Source organism: Grus americana, chromosome 10 (genome assembly GCF_028858705.1).
Source record: "Grus americana isolate bGruAme1 chromosome 10, bGruAme1.mat, whole genome shotgun sequence".
Lineage (NCBI taxonomy): Eukaryota > Metazoa > Chordata > Aves > Gruiformes > Gruidae > Grus > Grus americana.
In genome coordinates this window covers 9,223,346-9,241,669 of record NC_072861.1, presented here as the reverse complement: position 1 = coordinate 9,241,669, position 18,324 = coordinate 9,223,346, and the positions used below count along the sequence as shown (strand labels likewise).

At 36.7% G+C, this 18,324-nt stretch overlaps 1 protein-coding gene across 17 annotated transcripts in view; it reads left to right on the top strand.

Moving 5' to 3' along the window:
* The window catches only part of TCF12 (transcription factor 12), a 173,614-nt gene that overhangs the window by 62,960 nt on the left and 92,330 nt on the right, over positions 1 to 18,324 (top strand). The window lies entirely within an intron of this gene.

The window sequence follows — 18,324 nt, the reverse complement described above, 5'->3', positions numbered from 1 at the left end:
AAAAAACAATTTATTTTTCTAACACTATTGAATCTTGAACTACCTTCCAATTTACTTTGGGCTCTTCTTCAATTAATAATTTGAGGGCTTGCTCTTATTTTTAATTTTCTAATTTCTTTGGTATTTGTTGTATTAGAAACACTATCACTTCTAAGAAATAGATGCAAACTCCTATTTTGCTAGGCAAATGTTGTTACTGCTTCCAGGACTGTCGGTGTCCAACACTTTCTGCTTTTGAAACTGGAAAAACAAAGAAGCAAAATGTATATTATGTTGTGGGCTTAGGTATTGAAAGCTTTTTCTTTGTGTAACACTTTTGTGTTATCTGAAACATTTTTATGTATTGATGGCATTGTCTGAAACTCTTCTTCTCCCTATTCCAGTTTGGAGCATAAAAATGTTGATTTCAAAATATTTGTTGTTTGGCAATACATGGTTTGGGGATTCCCCCCCCCCCTTGTATCTTAAACTTAGAGATGACTCTGAATGTTTGTTCTTAATTTTTACACTTTCATTGTTTCATTTATATATTCTGCGTCTTGGAGACATGACCTATTTTGTGATCTCAGAATTGTCCTTTTAAGACATAGCCATGGTAATCTAAGTGGATTACCTAAATCCAAATCCTGGTGGTCTGCAATTTCTTTTGGAAATCTTTCTACTTTGCTCAGTCTTTGTTTACTACTTTAATTTTCTCTGAAATAGAGGCAGACAAAGCACAGCTATTGCTGAAAACAGAACTTCATTTAAACCTTCATATATGAACCTGAAAATATGTAATTTTCAAATGACCATCTTTGTTTAGAGAGACTATATGTCAATTGGTCAATAATACTTATATCTGAAAACAATAAAACATGTAGCTTCCCTTGGTTATTTTGATAAAACAGAGTAGAGCTTCCTTTCAATACTGTTTCATATATGTTGTCTTTTTTTAAATACAGGAGACTAAAAAGCCAAGTTACTTCAATTGCTTCTCCAGTATTTTGATCAGTAGCACATATGGAATGGCTCTAGGCTTTGTGGCTGATACTGATTTTATTTTATAAGAATATAGAGCAAAGTTTGATATTTTTGTTTTAAATTTGTATTACCAAAGGCAAACTATTTGCTCATGCCTTTATTTTGAGCCATCCAATTTTTAAACAATATATGCCATTAAATATATGAAGAAAATAATTGGTACAACTATGTCTCTTAGTTTTTCGGTTTTATTGAAGAGATGGCTAGGTGTTTCCATTAGACATAATAGAATTACATCATTAATACAGATTTGAGAAGAAGCCTCCATTGAGATTGTTTTGTAGAGAAAATAAATGAATTGCAAGATGTATGTGTGTGTCAGTTGCTTACCCAAAGTGGACGTGAACTGAAATAGTTTCATAATGCTGTATGGCTAACAGTTCTTATGGATTTTATTTTGTGGGAACAATAGTACTTCATTTCCTTCTCTGTGCAGCAAAGAATTATAGAAAGCTTTCAGTATGTATCTCTGAGATGTACAGCTCAAAACTCTAAAAGTATGCTTTTAAAAGTATTCCACTTGTGTTTTTTGGATTGTCATAACAAAAAAAAAAAATCCTTTTTGCTTTTTTTATGTAGTACCACTATCTGAGTTTATGGGTTTGAAAAGAAAAATGACATTTCTTAAGGTTTTTTTAGACAAAAAATGTTACACATTTTGTTAATATGAAATTGTGGACATGTTCCCATAAACACAAGGAAAACATCCATTTTATTAGTTACTGTAGATGATATTTAATGCATTGATTGATTTTTCTGTGATCTTCAGAGGTTAAAAGGAGATGGAGGCTAAAAACATGAACTTGAGCTTATAGGAAATATCTCACTAGGGTAAAGTGAGAAGATCTAAGAAACACGTCCCTTCCCACCATTTTATCATGACTGAAATACATCTCTAAAATAGTTTAAAAAAAAAAAAAAAAGGAAAGAGCAACAACATATTTCACCATTGCTGTCAACACTTAAGAGCACCATTAAAAGAAAGAATTGTGTGTCAAGGGGATGTTGTTATTTTGTGTATTATGTTCAGCCGTAAGCATATTTGCCTGAAGAGATAGCGGATTATAAAGTGCCACTGTCTTTCATGATGGAGCTCTCAAACATTTTAATGATCTTGTACATTGCAAAAGAGAGAAATTTTGTCTAACAAGAGTTGATAATGATTCAATAATGAACAATTTGCCACAGAAAGATGCATTTCCATATTCATTTAGATATTTTTTGAAGTGTTTTGCAGAGGAAGTAAAGCTATTATGTTGGATTGGTTAGTGTTCTTCACTAATGAATTCCAGAATTATCCTGTTGATTTGTCAGTATAAAAAAAGAAGGGCCGTTGCTTGTATTTTAAGTAAAACTACTGAATCCTCTCGGCACCAGCATAGTCTGTTGGTATCCATAGAGATATGTAGAAAATCAGGCTAAGATATATTGGTGGCATTGTAGCTCCATTTAGACTTGATAATCTTTGCTTATTCAACACTTTCTGTTTTAATTACATTCTAGAAAACTATTCACAAGGATACGAGATTCTTTTCTCTGTAATTATGCTGCCTTTTAGTACTCTGCGCTTGCAAGTAGAGGTCAGTTTTTGCTAGGACCCTTCAAGCATGTGGTATTGTATCTTCTGTTGTTCTGTTCCCTGGACTTTACTCTGAGCTTTTCTACTTCCGCTTACCAGGAAGAAAGCAAGCAGATCATTCTTGAATATAGCGTAAAGGGGTTTTTGTTGGTCCGTCTTGAAAATTTGAAGTGGGTGACTTCATTGCTTTTGTGAGTCTGTCTTTCCACAAGAGGTATAAAGGGTAAAGGCAAAACTTGTGTTCCATGTTCATCATCTGTGTACTACACAGTACCACAAGCTGGTACATGATAAAAAGTCGTTAAAAAATTTAGTCAATCATGAGTGAAAAGACGATGGTTGAATATAAGCTTGCCAAGTTGAAATTGGTCCCTTGAAGTAGAAAGAGAGATCATTCTTCCAAGTGTTCTTTCAAGTATACTTCCTTGTTTTCTCATTATTTCTTTAACTCATTGCTTTACAGTTTAATTGGTTTAAATTTTAGAACTCTGTGTGTTCCTGAGCTAGCCACAAGGTTTGAAGACATGTCAACCAGGATAAATTGAAACTGTCATAATCCGAAACTCTGAATGTGTGGGAATGGAGGATTTTAGATCATTTGTATCTTCTTGATTCACCCACTCACTGACTTTAGCAGACCAGCTGCAGGGTAGTTACTAGTTTATTTCATATCATTTGTTGATGTTGTAACACCTCTGTTAGTATCCTAGTGAAGCGATGACCCTGCTCCTCTTCCAAACTAACTTCTGCTTCATGCTAGGTATGGCCATGATATTCTCTTATGGCCAGCGTTATTAAGAGTATGGAGGACCTGACAATGCAGGGAAGACACACATCAGTCAGTATTTATGAGGGAGGGAGTAGAAGCTTGTTACAGTAATTAGAGCTATAAATTATTCAGATTGTTAATCAAAATATAGTTTCTTATACTCTAACTATTTATACTATGAATATAAAGGGTAAGCCTGATTCTTGTCCTGATTGAAATAAATAGGTGAAAGAACCAAACGGTACTCTCTAAAGGAAGCAGAGAAATACGTTTTGGTTTTTTTGCAGTGTGACTTCCTTTAATGTTGGTTGTACTTGATGTGCTTGAATCACTTGGGTGGTTTGTCATCAGGCTTCACTAAAACAGGATTTGCTAGTAAATGACATATATATACACCATTTATTTTACCCTCTATTAGTGTTTAACTGTCTTGTATGAGTGTAGCAGGTGGTTAATAGGTGTGCGCTGGGTAGAAACTGCTGTGTGGAGCGAAGGGCATCAGGAGCGAAGAGGTGCTTGATGGGTTGAAGCTAAATTCCATGAATTTACAAAGATAGTCTTTTGAGCTACTGTGAAACTAAAGACTAATTTTTGTGGATTAATATGAGTGACTAATGTCTGGATTGGGATGCCTTCTGATTTTAGAATTGCTGTTCACTTAATTGACTTGATTGTCTGATTGTGTAGCTTTGTAAGAATGGCTGTGCTTCTGCCAGTGCGCCTTTCAAACTAGTGAAATTACTATGTCTAATTTCTATCGTAAGTTAAGCACTCTGGTTGGCTTGGATAGAGTGGTAAGTATTTTTAAAGATGAACATTAGGGGCATTTTTTGAAGCAATGTGGTAAATAGCTGAAGCCTCTGTAAGCTTTCCAGTATTGATATTGTTCTTGAATAGGTGATATAAGCCTTTTAAACCTTAATTTGGGAAAGCTTTTCTCAGTAAAAGAAGAACCTTTTGAACTTTAAATACAATTAAAAGAAGGTGTGTATCTGAATTGTTTCTCAGTTAAGAATCTAACTAATCTTCAGGAAAACTGCTAGTTTTCTTCCACAGTAAGCCCTTCAGTAACAGAATTTTGGAATTGAAGAGATAGAGCTTATTTTCAGATGACTTTATGATGGTGAAGGCAATAGTAGGAAGCAAACAATGGTAAATAGTTATTAAAATGGCAAATGTTAAGAAGATGTCGTTATAGTTTTTGCTAAGAATCTTGTTTTAATTACATTTTAGGAAGGGAGAGGGCAGATGTGAGTAGTGAGTTGGCAGACCTTGTATTTGTCCAAAATAATAGTTAGATTTCCTTGAACTGCCTTCTGTACTCATTACTAATTTAACACATGGAATAAAATAGGCATCACAATGGAAATGATCTCCAGAGACACGAGTAATGGCAAGATTGAGCTGAAATAATTTTATATGCAGTTACATCGGTATTAATTTGGAGAATGGTGGGGACAGAGTATTTTGTATCTTTCAGAGAATTCATTAGGAAGAAAGAAGATATTAAAAGAAGAAAATGACAAAATAGGGGCACAACAAAGATTATGACAAGTGCTTCAGTTCATGTTATTTTAGGAGATGGGCATTTAGGATTAGGACAGTAAGTTGAAAGAAAATTGTAAAAGGATATCTAATAAGCTTCTCGTAGTGCATAACTATCTGTCAAATATTATTGTAGGCTAAGAGTTAAAAAAAACTTTTCTTAGTAAAAGAGATGCAAGGTCATCCACGGTTACAATACTTAGGGGTACTGGTCTCCTGCTCTAAGACGTGGGTCCACCACAAGCCATAGATCGTAAACTTCCCATGCTGGAAAAATTCCTTGAAATTTACTTTACAGTAACTGGCATCATGCAGTTTCACAGCATTGTGTTTATATTTTATCAAATCACTTAATGTTTTAATTATCAAAGCTAAAAACATCAGGATGCCGACTCATCTATGGCTACTTTTCCCAAAGTAGGTGTTGCCATTGCTTCACCCCAGTAAAGCTTCATGTTTTGTTGCTTCAGATAGACTTATAGTTTGGGGGTTTTTTAATTCATTTTTTTTTTTCCAGATCATTGCATATATTGAATCTGGCAAAGGGAAGATTTACATTTAAATTTCCTTCTAAGAATGCTCATTTTCCTTTTGGGGCATGTCATTGTGTTTAATTGCTTGATTGACACTGGTTTTATATGATATTATAGATTGGCTAAAAGCCTAAGGTGAATTTTGTAGTATTTTGGGTTTTATAATGAAAATTTCAAACCCAGAGTGAAGTTTTAAGTTACATTTCAAACATTTCTTCCTCTCTTCCAGATAATCATACATATAATTTCATATACAAATATATAAAATCTCCAGAAATAAATTGAAGTGTACAGTCTCACCCCCCCCCCTTTTTTTTAAATGGTAGAAATCCTTTTGTTCTGCGTGTTTCTGTATCTGGCTCTGGCATGGTGTGTTGGGCAAAGGAAGGCAGGCTCTCAGCAGTTGGACCTGTAAAACCTCAGACCTGACATGGTGGTTACTGCCAGTGCAGAGCTGCCGGGTCTGCAGGCTGAAGCTTTCTAGAGTTGTGATGTTTTGTATCTGCTGGTACGGTTTCAGATTTATCTTTCTTTTTCTTTTCCCCCCCGCCCCCCCCCCCCCCCCCCAGGTATTGCATTAAATAAATTCCACTCACACCAAAGAATTGCTCTCATCTGCTCTTCATTTTCCTTTTGTGAAAGCTAATGGGTTTCTGGGAAATTAAATTACACAGTCATTTAGTGACAGTGCTAAGTGCAGGGCATTTTTACCCTTGGGTTTTTGCTCACAAGAGTGTGTTAGGCTTAGTTTTCCCTTCTGTTTACAGTAATATTTCAATCAAATGGCTTTCCTAACATTTCTTTAAATACAGTAATACCTCAAGGCTTTCCACAAATGTAGTGGGGAGCTCGCGTCCTTTGTAACGTTATGCTGTAGCAGGTGTCTGCTTGTGCTCTCCCCCCGTTGAGACCTCCATCTTATTCCTAGTTAGCAGCTGTGGCAGAGGGGCCCTGACGACCCTCCTCAGGTGGTGCTCAGGTGCAGGTCAGCCAGGTAGGCGCGTGGCCGCAGCTGCCTGCTCCCCTGCCTCCCCTCCCTGCGCCGCTGGCAGGAGGCTGGCCCTGCGCCTTCAGCGGCTCCCAGCACAGGAAGGTGAAGGGGGGGAGCAGGTGCACAGCGGCTGGCCTTCCTCCCTCTCTGTCGGTGATCCGCTCCCTACGTGAGAGTGCTGGAGCGTTGAGCAGTTCATCCTTCTTTTATTATCTCCAAATCAGTGTTGGGGTTGTTTTCAGGCTTAGTCTGCAGGGCTGTGGTTCACAGAGAAAAACAGAAAGGTTTTCTTTCTGGCAAGTAAGGAAATGAAGAAATCCGTTCTTGAAAAACCATCAAACTATATGATTTAACATCGTAGGAAGAGCTGCCAATACCTTTTCACTGGATACTACCAGTGCCACAGGTACCTTCACAGGACTCATAGGAGTCTCTGCAAACCCACAGTGTGTCCCACAAGCAGAACTTGCAGTTCTGCTGGCTCACGAGCAGTAGTGTTGCTTGCACTGTGAGCTAATGGGAGAAAAAATGGAACCTAGCATTAATCGTGTTGGAGGAAGATGACGTTGCCTTCTTCGAAAAGGTCTCACACTTAAACTCAGAATTTTTGTCATACTAAGTACTTCTGAATTGCCAGCGTGGGAATTTAAACATGCAAGTCTGTAGCTTTTGCATTTTGAAATACTTTAGTTCTGATAAAATTTATTCTGCAAAGCTTCATTTTTTTGTTAATGCAGTCTGATACATTTGAGTGTTGATTTATTCACAGTGTACTCTGCCTCTGAAAAGGGGAATAAATAGTAATCTGATGAAATTTTTAAGTCTTGCATTTCCTCTTTGTTATAACATGTCAGTTTAGCTGCTGTAGGGTATGTTTATCTGTTACAAGGCTCATCAGTGCATGAAATGCTGAAAGGGCATATTTCTCTCCTGTGGTTCCTGCCATCCCTGGGCACTTGTAGATGTGTTCCAGTGGATGGGATCAGCTGGGTGAAGCTGTAGGATTTTAAATTTCAGTCTGTCTGAAGGCGCCAAGCTCCTTTCCAGGGAGAAGGGAGGAGGGGGTGATTCTTTCCTATACTGGTGATGTAACTTCCTCATGAGGCAGTTGCTTAGGGATCTACATAATAACTATTACCCTGTTCAAATAGGAGACTGTAGAAAGCTCACTGGTGATTAAAAGATAATTTTGTAATTTTTCATGGCTTGTCTTTGTTTTGCAATAAAGATGTTTGCTTATCGCCAGGTGCATAAAAATCATTTACTTAATCTCTATTTCATTCCATTAATTTTTTTTTGTTCTCGCGTGCATGTAGCTGTAGCCTGTCAGTTGCTAGCGGTCCAGTTTTTAATAAATGCAGCAGCCTGTATCCAGTGATTAAATTATGAACTGATCAACCAAAATGCTATAACTAGGCTGCTTGTGCCAAAACAAGTGGCTTTTGTGATTTGGGGCATTATAGTATTTGCATTAATATGATTTGAAGTTGTTAATGGCTTTCTTTAGAGACTGTGTTTTAGTGAGTGAAATGTTTGTTGCTGCTGGAAACCTGACTTTGTTTAGATACACAGACACCTCAGAGGGGAAAGCAAAACAGATGAAATTGAATGAGCAAGCCTATAAAAGAGGTAATTTCAATTTTTTAGGTGCATGAAGGGTTGGACCTCTAATACTATTGTTTTTGTGAGTTGCCTGACTGGCTGCTGCATTTTCCCTGGAGTTGTAAGTTGCTGTAGGTGTGCAATGCTTCAGCTGTATAGTGGCTGAATGGAACAAGTATCATCAAAAGAAAATAAAATTTTTAATTGGATTTTGAAAATAACGTCTGGACGCTTTCACTTCAGTCCAATGCTGCAGCAAAGCTTCATTTCTGAAAAGTGGGTGAAAGATTTTCATGTAACAAAAATGTGCCAAAGACCCAGAGAAACTGCAAGTGGTATTGTTAAGCGATGGTAATATCTCACTTTATTTGCGAGGCTTTCTTGGTTGCTGTCTTTTTATGCTTTTCTGAAGGCTAACAGCACTGTGGCTTTCAGATGGGTGTTCAGCTTCTGTCACTCTAACATATATATGTATATAGGGAGGTCAGCTGAAAATTCTGCAGAGTTATTTCTTAGGCATCCAGATGGAGGGTCACTTTGAGAAATAGAAACCTTGTTAGCCTTATGTGTGGAAACTTGCACCAGAATGGCATTTGGTGGAGGGAGGGTGCTGTCTGGTTGGGGGTTTGGGTTTGGTTTTTGGGGGGATTTTTTTTGTTTGTTTTTTTAAGATGTTCACAGGGGTCCCCCATCTGAAGATGAAATAGGAGAGAGAGTTGATACATCGTTTTATGTGATGTCGTGTTATATACAGGATTAAAGAAACTGACAGTATTTGGGATTACTGCTACTGATTCCTTTAAAGAAAGGAGTAGCCTTAAGTTCAGTGATGAAATAAAAAAAGGTTCATTGAAATGGGAGTGGGGAAGAAATACAGCAATTATTATTGAAATAAGTTGAGACTGATTTTATAGTTTTTCTTGAAACTGCTAAGGTCTGGCCATGACGCTTAAAGGTAGTTGGGAACCAAGTGCATGAAAATATGTAATGTGTGAATGTAAAATGTGTAAATTCAAATTCGGATTGTACAAACCATATGCAAAACCATTACTATCATCACTGTAGCCAAATTTTAGTTTACTTCCCAGTGTAATGGGAACCTCTAAAATAAGCCTGGCATTTGAGGCACAAATGCAATACAAATAAGGCATCTTGCAATTTCTTCCCCTTATACAATGGGGCAGAGAAAGCAGAAGTCTTGAGAGTAATGTGTGACTTGTTAACAGTCTTGCAGCTTCAAGGCTGATCCCTGGGGTCTGCATTGAATACCTAAGTGCATGACTGTATCATAAAAACATGTGTATCGTGTTTAAAAGAAGTTCTGCAGCGATATAGAGTACTGCAGTTTTAAGTAAGTTTTCTGCATCTTAGGAGCAAAGTGAAGTTTACTGTACTATTTTGCTATGATAAATAACACTTCTGTTTGACTGGATTAATTTCTTTCCTATGACATAATTTGTTTCGCATATTGCTAGTCTATTACAAGCTGCCACTTCAGGTTTAATTTATTTATATATTTATTTGGAGTCTTGAGGTACTTTCCAACTTAAACTACAGGCTGATTGACCTGCTTGAATAGAGATTTACAAAAATTAGTTCCTTACAGAACCATATTTCTTAAATATGCCTTACCTATCTTAAAAGTCACATTGCCTTGTGAAATATTGTAGAGAATCTTCTGATCATGTCACCCGAACTTCAAAGGAGTTTGCAGAAGCTCATATGTGTGTTAAACTATAGAAAGCATTTAGCACACCTTAATATTCTACCTATCAGTCAAAAAATGAGGATTTTTTTGCACATTTATAAGGTTTTTTTTCTTTAATTTTAGAGGAGATTTTGTTTCCATATAGATGTGTTACATTATTATACAGCTTCAAGTGTGAAAGATATTGCAATTGGTACAGATATGCAAGATCAGAAACTGAGCTCTTGCTTATTTTCTGGGATACAATTCTGTCTTACTTGGAACTTAGAGAAATGTCATCCTTTCACCTGATGTGAATTAAATCTTTCTTCTCAATGATAGGTGAGGTGATATTTTTTCAGCAGTGCCATGTTCTGTGGTGAAAGATCTGCTAATATATTTTACCATCACTGAAACAATTTTTTTTTTTTACATCTTCTGGGATTGATATTTTTAAGCTTAAGATAAATGTCACTACCATTACTAATGTTTAAAATATTACTTTATAAATAACAAAGCTGAGAAATCCACATACCATTTTTTTTCAGGTGTCTGAATCTATCACTTTTCTGGGTACTTTAGGTTGAGCTATGAGAGCACAATCTGAAGTCACTCACATGTTCATGCAATGCTCAGTTTGCCTTGCACCGCTATGTTGTTCTTGCCCAGCTTACTGGGGGCTTGGGGGTTATTTTGTTTTGTTTGATTACTCAGAGTGGTGAGAGGAGGAGCGATGATTGGCTTGCCTTTCTGGTGCTTGGCTGCATTTCCTTTAATTTTTTTGTTCACTGCTTTTATTCATCAATGACAATTTATAAACAGTGCATGTTTCACAATGATTTCAGCCTTGAGTGCCAAACAACTGTATGATTTTGTTCCTTTGTTTGACAGCTATCTGGCACTAAGCCCTGTGCACAATTGTAATGAATATTTTTGTCCAGTGTATGTGTATATTCTTTATTTCATTTATATTTTCGCTATTACATTAGAAACTTATCTTCCTAGAAATGTGGTTCAAAAGGTACATGGTAAAAAAACACCCAAACCAACAACTTTGTAAAGCTATTAATCAAATTGAGTATAAATCTGTTCCTCCAGTATTTTGGGGCAGGGGTAAAGGGAGAGGGGCCAGAAGAAAAATACTGCTGGTTTTGGTTAGTTCAGTGGCACAGTTGCAAACTATGAAAAGGAATATGGTTTGTTGGCAGAAGGAGAAAGCCCACGTGTTTCTCCAGTTGGTAACCATTTTACATAGGATAGCTTGCTTACATATACACAATAAACAACAGGCTTTCAGCAATATATTCAGAACAGCGTACAGGTAAAGAACAATTCTTTAAATACAGAGGATTTTCTGTATTGATTTATCTCATTTTATGTACATAGAAAATTTGGAGCACAGGTGTCTTGAACTCAAGATACTGACTTTAGCTGGCTTTTTACTGCTTGGTTGACATTCTGCAATATGAAGAAGGCAAGCTTCCCTGTCGATTGTACTCTTCCAAGTTTGTTTTGTGTGCCTCCTCCTCTTCCCCCAGCACAGACACATCTTGGTCTCATGATAGAGACATAGTGCAAATGCCAGTAAACCGATGTGAAATAAAACACCAAATTGAACAGCAGTGATTCATTGGGAGAAAATGTTGTCCAGGCGCCGGTAACTTTTTTTTCTTCTTTTAACCTGTGCTCTAAAGCATCATTATTCCCTGTTAATCAGTTTCAGTACTGCTATTGAACTGAAAGCTATGTTTTTAAAGTTGCCACTGCCTTTCTATCCAACCTGTCCTATTTTCTTGATGGTGCTTTTATTGTGCTTTCTTGTTTGTTAATGCCACACAATTATGTGTCATGGGTCCAATTTATTTCCTGCAAAAAATGCCAAAGCATCAGAGGTAGAAAATAATGTAAACTTTAATTTACACCAAAATCATCAACAGAATCATCTGTCCTCAAATCTGTAGAGTATAATTTTACTGTTTACTGTGTGGTTAAACCTGTATTTTTGTCCCCTGAATGCACCCATCTGGATCAGTACTGTTCTACCTGAGCACTTCCATCAGGCTGGCATTCAGCTGCACTTGGGGATTTTTTTCCTGTCTTTACCTGGCTTGTCTGTCTTCCTTGGGCTGTTGACTTTTTTGGCTATTTTAAGAAAGGCCATTTGTTGTGATTTTGTGCAGATGTGTTGCTCTTTGTAGATATATTTTCTTTTTGTTTCCTTCATCTTAACTGTAAAGAAAATCAGAGTATGATCAGATTTAAAACTTTATTACTTACAGTATGGTACTTACTTGGCTATAACACCTTACTGTTGAAATTTAGAGCATATAATTCTTTACATTCACTCTGGTTTTTTTTGTGGTTCTTTCTATATGCACCTGTTACTGGACAGTGCTCTTGGTGGGATACTATGGTAGAAGAGTCTTTCTTCTGTTCCAGTGTGGGTCTTTTTGCTTCTGTGTGAGACATTTGTACATTCAAACCCAGTATCTTCTAAGTGGTCTTTAAGTGCAAATTCTGGAGAGAGGTGCTGTATAGTTACAGTAAGTATTCTCCTTCACAGGACAGATTGCTGTGCACTAGATTTGGAAGATCAAAATTGTTTGTTCTCATATTGCAGTGGAGGTGTAGTAATGCATTCTCTGATCCTCTGTCAGAAGAGCTAGAAGTTGTGGTGAATGGACAAGAGGATAATAAAAGCCACTATAGGAAAATAAGTTTTAAAGTGGGAAAAAAATCATTTATTGATGGTCAACTTCTAAACAAACCTGCACAGCTATGGCTTAGTTACATTGGAAGAAGGAATATGAGCCAGATGTTAAAACATCCTTCAGTTAGACTCTGACAGAGTGAGTTTGAATGCAAAATTAGTATAAATTTTCTGTTAGGTCAACAGGATCGGTTCAGACATGCTGAAGGGGAACTTTGTAGTTTTCCACTGCAAAAAGCAAATTCATACACACATTTTTAGTGTCCAGTGTTTTGTTATTTAAAACATGTCCTTTTTACTGACGCTTCAGAGATGTGTGTGGATGCTTTTCAGAATATTTGATCCCTTGTAGCATATACCATGCTGCTCAAGGCAAGAATCTTTAGATGTCACAGTCATCTTGCCACACATGATGAATCACTTTGCCTAAAGATTTTTTGCCCACAAAGCCTCTGGGGTGACTCTGTCTCCCTAAGGATGTTCTGTTCGACTAGCCATCTGAGCTTACTCTGCTGTGACTAGTTTAGAAAGTACTAAATCCATACTTTTCCACATTTTACTTCTGCTTATAAATAACAAAAGGGGTCATATGGTATAAATACGTATGCAGGGGACACTGCTGACCAAAATCAGAAATAAGGCACAAAAAGATCTAGTTGGGCTTTAAAAAGACAATATCACTTTAAACTTCATTTGTTTGAAGACTTTTTAAAATATATTTGTTACAAGAATCATTTTGAGTGATTGTAACTGCAGGATACTGTCCAAAATGTGTTTTCCTGGTTTTGTCCTTTTTTTTTCTTTATTGCTAATAAACCAATGTGTATAATGTGTTTCATAGCTTTTGTGATTTTGTGGCTCTGGATATATTCTTTGGTTCTATTGGCTTGTAAGACAGGATTAGTGGGAGTTGGTAATAAGACCTGCAGTTTAAAGACACTGAATAGATGTTTGGTCAACTGTCTCCTTTAGGGGTCCATAAATTTGCTATGGGGAGCCTCGGGGACCACCCTACGAAGATCATTCAAAAAAATATATCTTCATGTTTTTAGGATTTAATGCGATTTGTGCTTTTTTAAATAGTTCAAAATTTGTAGCAGGTAAACTTAAATTCATATCCAGTTGTTCAGTTTTCAAATTCAGTGGTCTAAAACAATATGCATTGACCACTTTGTGGCAAGATGCATCTTTCCCATTTTCGCAAATGATTACAAGGAGTATGTCAACAATAAGACATAGGAAGTGACAAACTCCAGCAAGTAAATTTTGAGTTTTGGTTTTGTTTTCCTTCTTAATTATTCTTACCCTTCCTGACTTTTTGCTTTTGACTGTCTTTTTGACAATTTGCATTCCTGTGTTCTCCCCTTCCCATGTGATCAGTGGAGTACCTAATTCCCTTTGTAGCCTGTTCAAGGTCTGTTGTGAGGAGGAGGTAGCCCTTTGCCTTCTCTACTCCCTCCCCCTGAGAAAATCCACCTGTTCTTCATGAGCAGACTTTTTAGTGATTTAAAAAGGGGGTGGAAATGTAACTGAATTAATAGATGGCCATATTTCATCTTTTGCGTTTGTACACAGAACCACCTTTTCCAACTTATGCTGCCTCTCCTTTCTGTCCTGTTGACCCTTTTCAAATATTTGCTTAAATAAGCATTGTTGGGAGAGCTGCTCATCTATTTTCTGTTTTGGAAGACAAATCTAAATAAAAAATTTTCCACAGACCGCCCTTTTTTCCCTGAGGATATTGATTTGCTTTTTTCTTTTTTTTTTTTTTTTTAGAATAACTATCCATCTTGTGGAAAATATTTTTGTTATCAAGAACAACCTTTAAATATGAAATAGCTTTAAGTAGTGTAGGCATTCCCTCTGTTGTAGCTTAAAAATCCTTCTTTTTGTTGAGAATGTAAAAGATATCAACTCCTTAAGAGATACTCCCAACTCAGTAACTACTGTTAAAACAAAGCCCAAAACATTCCTTATGCCTCTGTAAAAACTAAAACAACACCTCAAACCTCAGTCTCAGTGTAATTCCAGTTCTTCTTTGCAATGAGACTTTTACTGATAGAAACAAATTCTTGGTCCTTTTCCTGATTTTTTTTTTTTAATTTCTCATTAAAAATTTTGGGGTTGCTAGCTTTTTTACATTTGCAACTTTGATAGCTACTGGAAATTCTTAAATATATGCAGTCTGTGTCATATTGAAAAAAATTGTATTGGAATGAAAATTTTATTTGATCAAATATAGTATGCTTAGTTATAAAAATACTTATTTTGAAGTCAAAGCCAGTTATGCCTGCCCAAGGTTTAATATTCCTTTTTTAATAATGAATCCAGCTGTGAAGCCTGAATGGAAATCAGACAGCTTGATGCTAACAGCTGATCATAAGGAACCCAGTTAGGCAAAACATAAAATGAATAGTTTTTGTTGACCCTGGATAAAGCTGAGTAATGTCAGTACAGCTGATAAGATAAAAGGGACCAGTTTAGTAGTAGCTTGTATCTAAACTTTAAAGCATTCCATTTAGCTGGATTTGTATAGTAAAGAAAATTCTTAGTGGCAGTACAGATTTTCTTTGGATTTGAATGCTTATAAGAATTGTATTTACTAAGGGAAGTATATACCTAATTTTAGCTATGTTTTCAGTGTGTAGATTTTGTTGAATGAATCGTGTAAAGCTTTTTTTTTAATATTTAGCAAATGTGCGTCTTTCGCTTTTTAGGGTAACATTTGCATTGACTGAGTCTTATTTAACCATTTTTACTCAAGAAATCGCAAAGCCCTTTCAATCTTAGCTATTAACTGTCGTAAGTTCTGACACATTTTTGTTTCTGTTTATTGTAAGTACTAATTTTGCTATATTTGTGATGAGTGCTTCTTGCAGAAATCCATTTCAGGTTAACCTTGTAACCAGTTACCATTGCACTGACAAGAGAAGTTATTTTTTTATAACTGTTTTTTGTTCGTTGATTTCTAGCTCCCTCTTTACAAACTGTGATGCTTGTCTAATTTGTAATGAATAAATCAAAGCTACTTACAAGATAAATTTTACTAATTTATAAACTATATACTTGTGAATTATATGTAATGTTTTAATGATAACTTTGCTTCTGTATATTTTATAGGTAAGAATCGTAGTATAGGCAAATCTTCACTGGAGTCCTTTGCTGTAGGAAATGTCTCGGGAGTTATGTATTGTTTTGTTTAGGAATTAAAATTCATGTTACTGTTGTCATGACTCCTCCACTAGTTTGCACAAACTGATTAAAATCTGTTACTGTTCTCCTGATGGCCTTATAGCCTGTATAATTTATACAACGATTGCATCTCTGATACCTGTGCCATGCACTTTTTAAAAATTGTTTTCAGAAGTTCACTAAAATTTGTCTCTGGTGCATTTCATTCTGTCTTTGTAGAAATCCCCTTGCTCACAAGCGGTACCACCTTTTGGCATCTTGGAGTACCCTTTCTCTTGAAGTTTCTCTGATAAATCTTATTCTTTTGTGCTCTAGTTTCCGTCTGTTGAGCTGAACCCTCACTTTCTGTGTCTTAGGTTTTTTAGGTATAATTATGTCACAAGCAAGCAAACCCCTACGCCTTTCCCACCTTAGTCAATGAGAAGAGAGGCTCAGTTTTGTCTGAGGACCAGGAGAGGTTTAGTGTCTGGGGTGTGCATCCTACCAGACACACGAGTGTCCTTGGCTTCATGTGTGTAGCATTTTTGCACAGGGAAGGCAGGTGAGGTGCTCAGACTGGCCTGGACACTTGGGCTGTCCCCTTGTTCTCCCTCTTGCTTAATGTTTTCAGGTAAGGGTAAGCTTTACTGAGGCTTTTTCATTTTGAATGAGATTCTTTGTCAAACTCCTCCCAGCCCTTTCCATTGTGAATGTTGCCAGCTGTTAGTTCTTTGCCTCTTAAGAGATGTCAGGTCTGCAGCATAGCCATCAGCTTGCCCTCTGTTGCATATGAAGTGTGACTAATACTAGTACTTAATTCATTACGTGACATTTTTCATTTCTTTTCAAGAACTTTCAAAATAAAAGAAGCTGAATTTAATCTAAAAATCTGATTTATTAAAGAAGATATTCTGATTTTTAACACTGTAGGTTCCCCAGATACTGCAGTAATTAGCATTCTGTAAGTGCGCAGAATAGAACTGGTCATCAGATCCTTAATTTAATGATTTATTGATTAATGATTTTTGTATTCTAGTGAGGGAGAATACTTCCTCATCTGCTGCTGGTCAATGTAATTCTGTGAAAGGATGTGAATATTCCTTTGACAGTACTCACATTTGCTCTTTAACCCTTCTGTGTTCTTCTGTCTAACAACTGCCACCTTTTATCGTGTGGAGTTTTTGGATTACAGGACTCGGATTTCACCCTGTGAAAAGTTGAATCATACCAAGACTCTGAACTGAGAGCAAAATGCAAATGCTTTTGTTTTTCTGAGATCTTTGAGATAGGGAAGGGAAGAAGCCAGCGAAAGAATATAAAAGCTACCTGCAGCAGTACAAATCACCAAATTATCTGAATTCTCACTATTAAAAAATGGGCTTTCTGCTTCTGACACTCCCCCCCCCTTATATTAATGAATTCAAGTATGCTGTAGTCCCTTTGTGTAGTCTCCCGGATGGGAAAGGAGGAATTACCATTGACCTAAAGCAATGTGTAGTGCTATAGAGTGCAACCTAATAACTAGGCTCTTATCATGCCTACTGTACTTATTTCTCCAAGTAGTTCTCTGCAATTTATGCCCGAAAGCAAAGCTGAGGTGGTTCAGTAGATGCTAGACTTGCCTGATTTAACTGTATAATGCAGAGGTGTCTGCTGTTCTTATAATCAATTTAAGAAAAACAAAAGCAAGTAGAACTAAGCTCTTTGCTTTTATGCCAGATGATGGAATCCTACCTACCTGGGCACTTACAGCATTCTAAACACAGAAAGTGCATATTAATAGTTTGTTTAGTCTTTTACATTTCAGTTGCAACTCATTTGACTTTTAGCCCCAAGACATAATGTAATTTCAAGAGAAGATGCACTCCTTGTCATACTTATTTCCTGAGTATCTTTTTAACAGTGCAAATACTTAACAGTGTGGTGTGATAAGCTCTGGCCAAAATGTCTCCATATCCTTATGTCCTTAATGTTTATTATACTCCTAAGTCATCAGTAACACAAACATAAATTAACATTTGTGAGTGGCCTTTTTTGCAAACTGTAGTCAAGAGCAGCTAGTGCTCTCATTCAAGTCTTTGTGGTGTGATCACATCACTTCGCTGAATTTTTTTATCTGCTTGTTTTAAAACTCATCTGTGATACTTGTTTTAAAAGAAATAAAATCATTTCTTTCACTGAGAGTACTGGCAAGCATATAGATTTTTTTTTTTTCTCTTTTAGTTTTAACTTTGTTCTTTTCGTTGCCAGTGGTCGTGTTTGTTTCAGAATTTTGTCTAACATATCACCAAGTACAGAAGCACATTCTTTCATTGATTTTCATCCTGCTTTGTCCTTTATCTCTGTTCACTTGCTATTGTTCAAGGGTTGCTTTGTGAAAGGTGCAAGCGTCGTGCACAGTTTATTTTGGCAAAATGAATAACAGTGCCATTGATCTGCGTCTGAACTGACTATCCTTCCGCGGGCAGAAGTTCTTAGCTTCAGGTTGTTTCCTTCTTGCAGGCTCTGCTCAGATTGCAGCGTGAAGCTGGTGGTTCAGCTCTACCCGGCACTCTATTAATATGCACAACATGACCGGTTTCGGGGGAAGGTTATTAGAATGCTGGTTTGTATCCTCCAGTGAATGAAATGATGTGTGATTATGAAGTCATCAGGCATGGACCAGTAAGGCTCGAGAGAGCCTCCCCCCCAGGTCCTGGGGGTGCCATTGATTG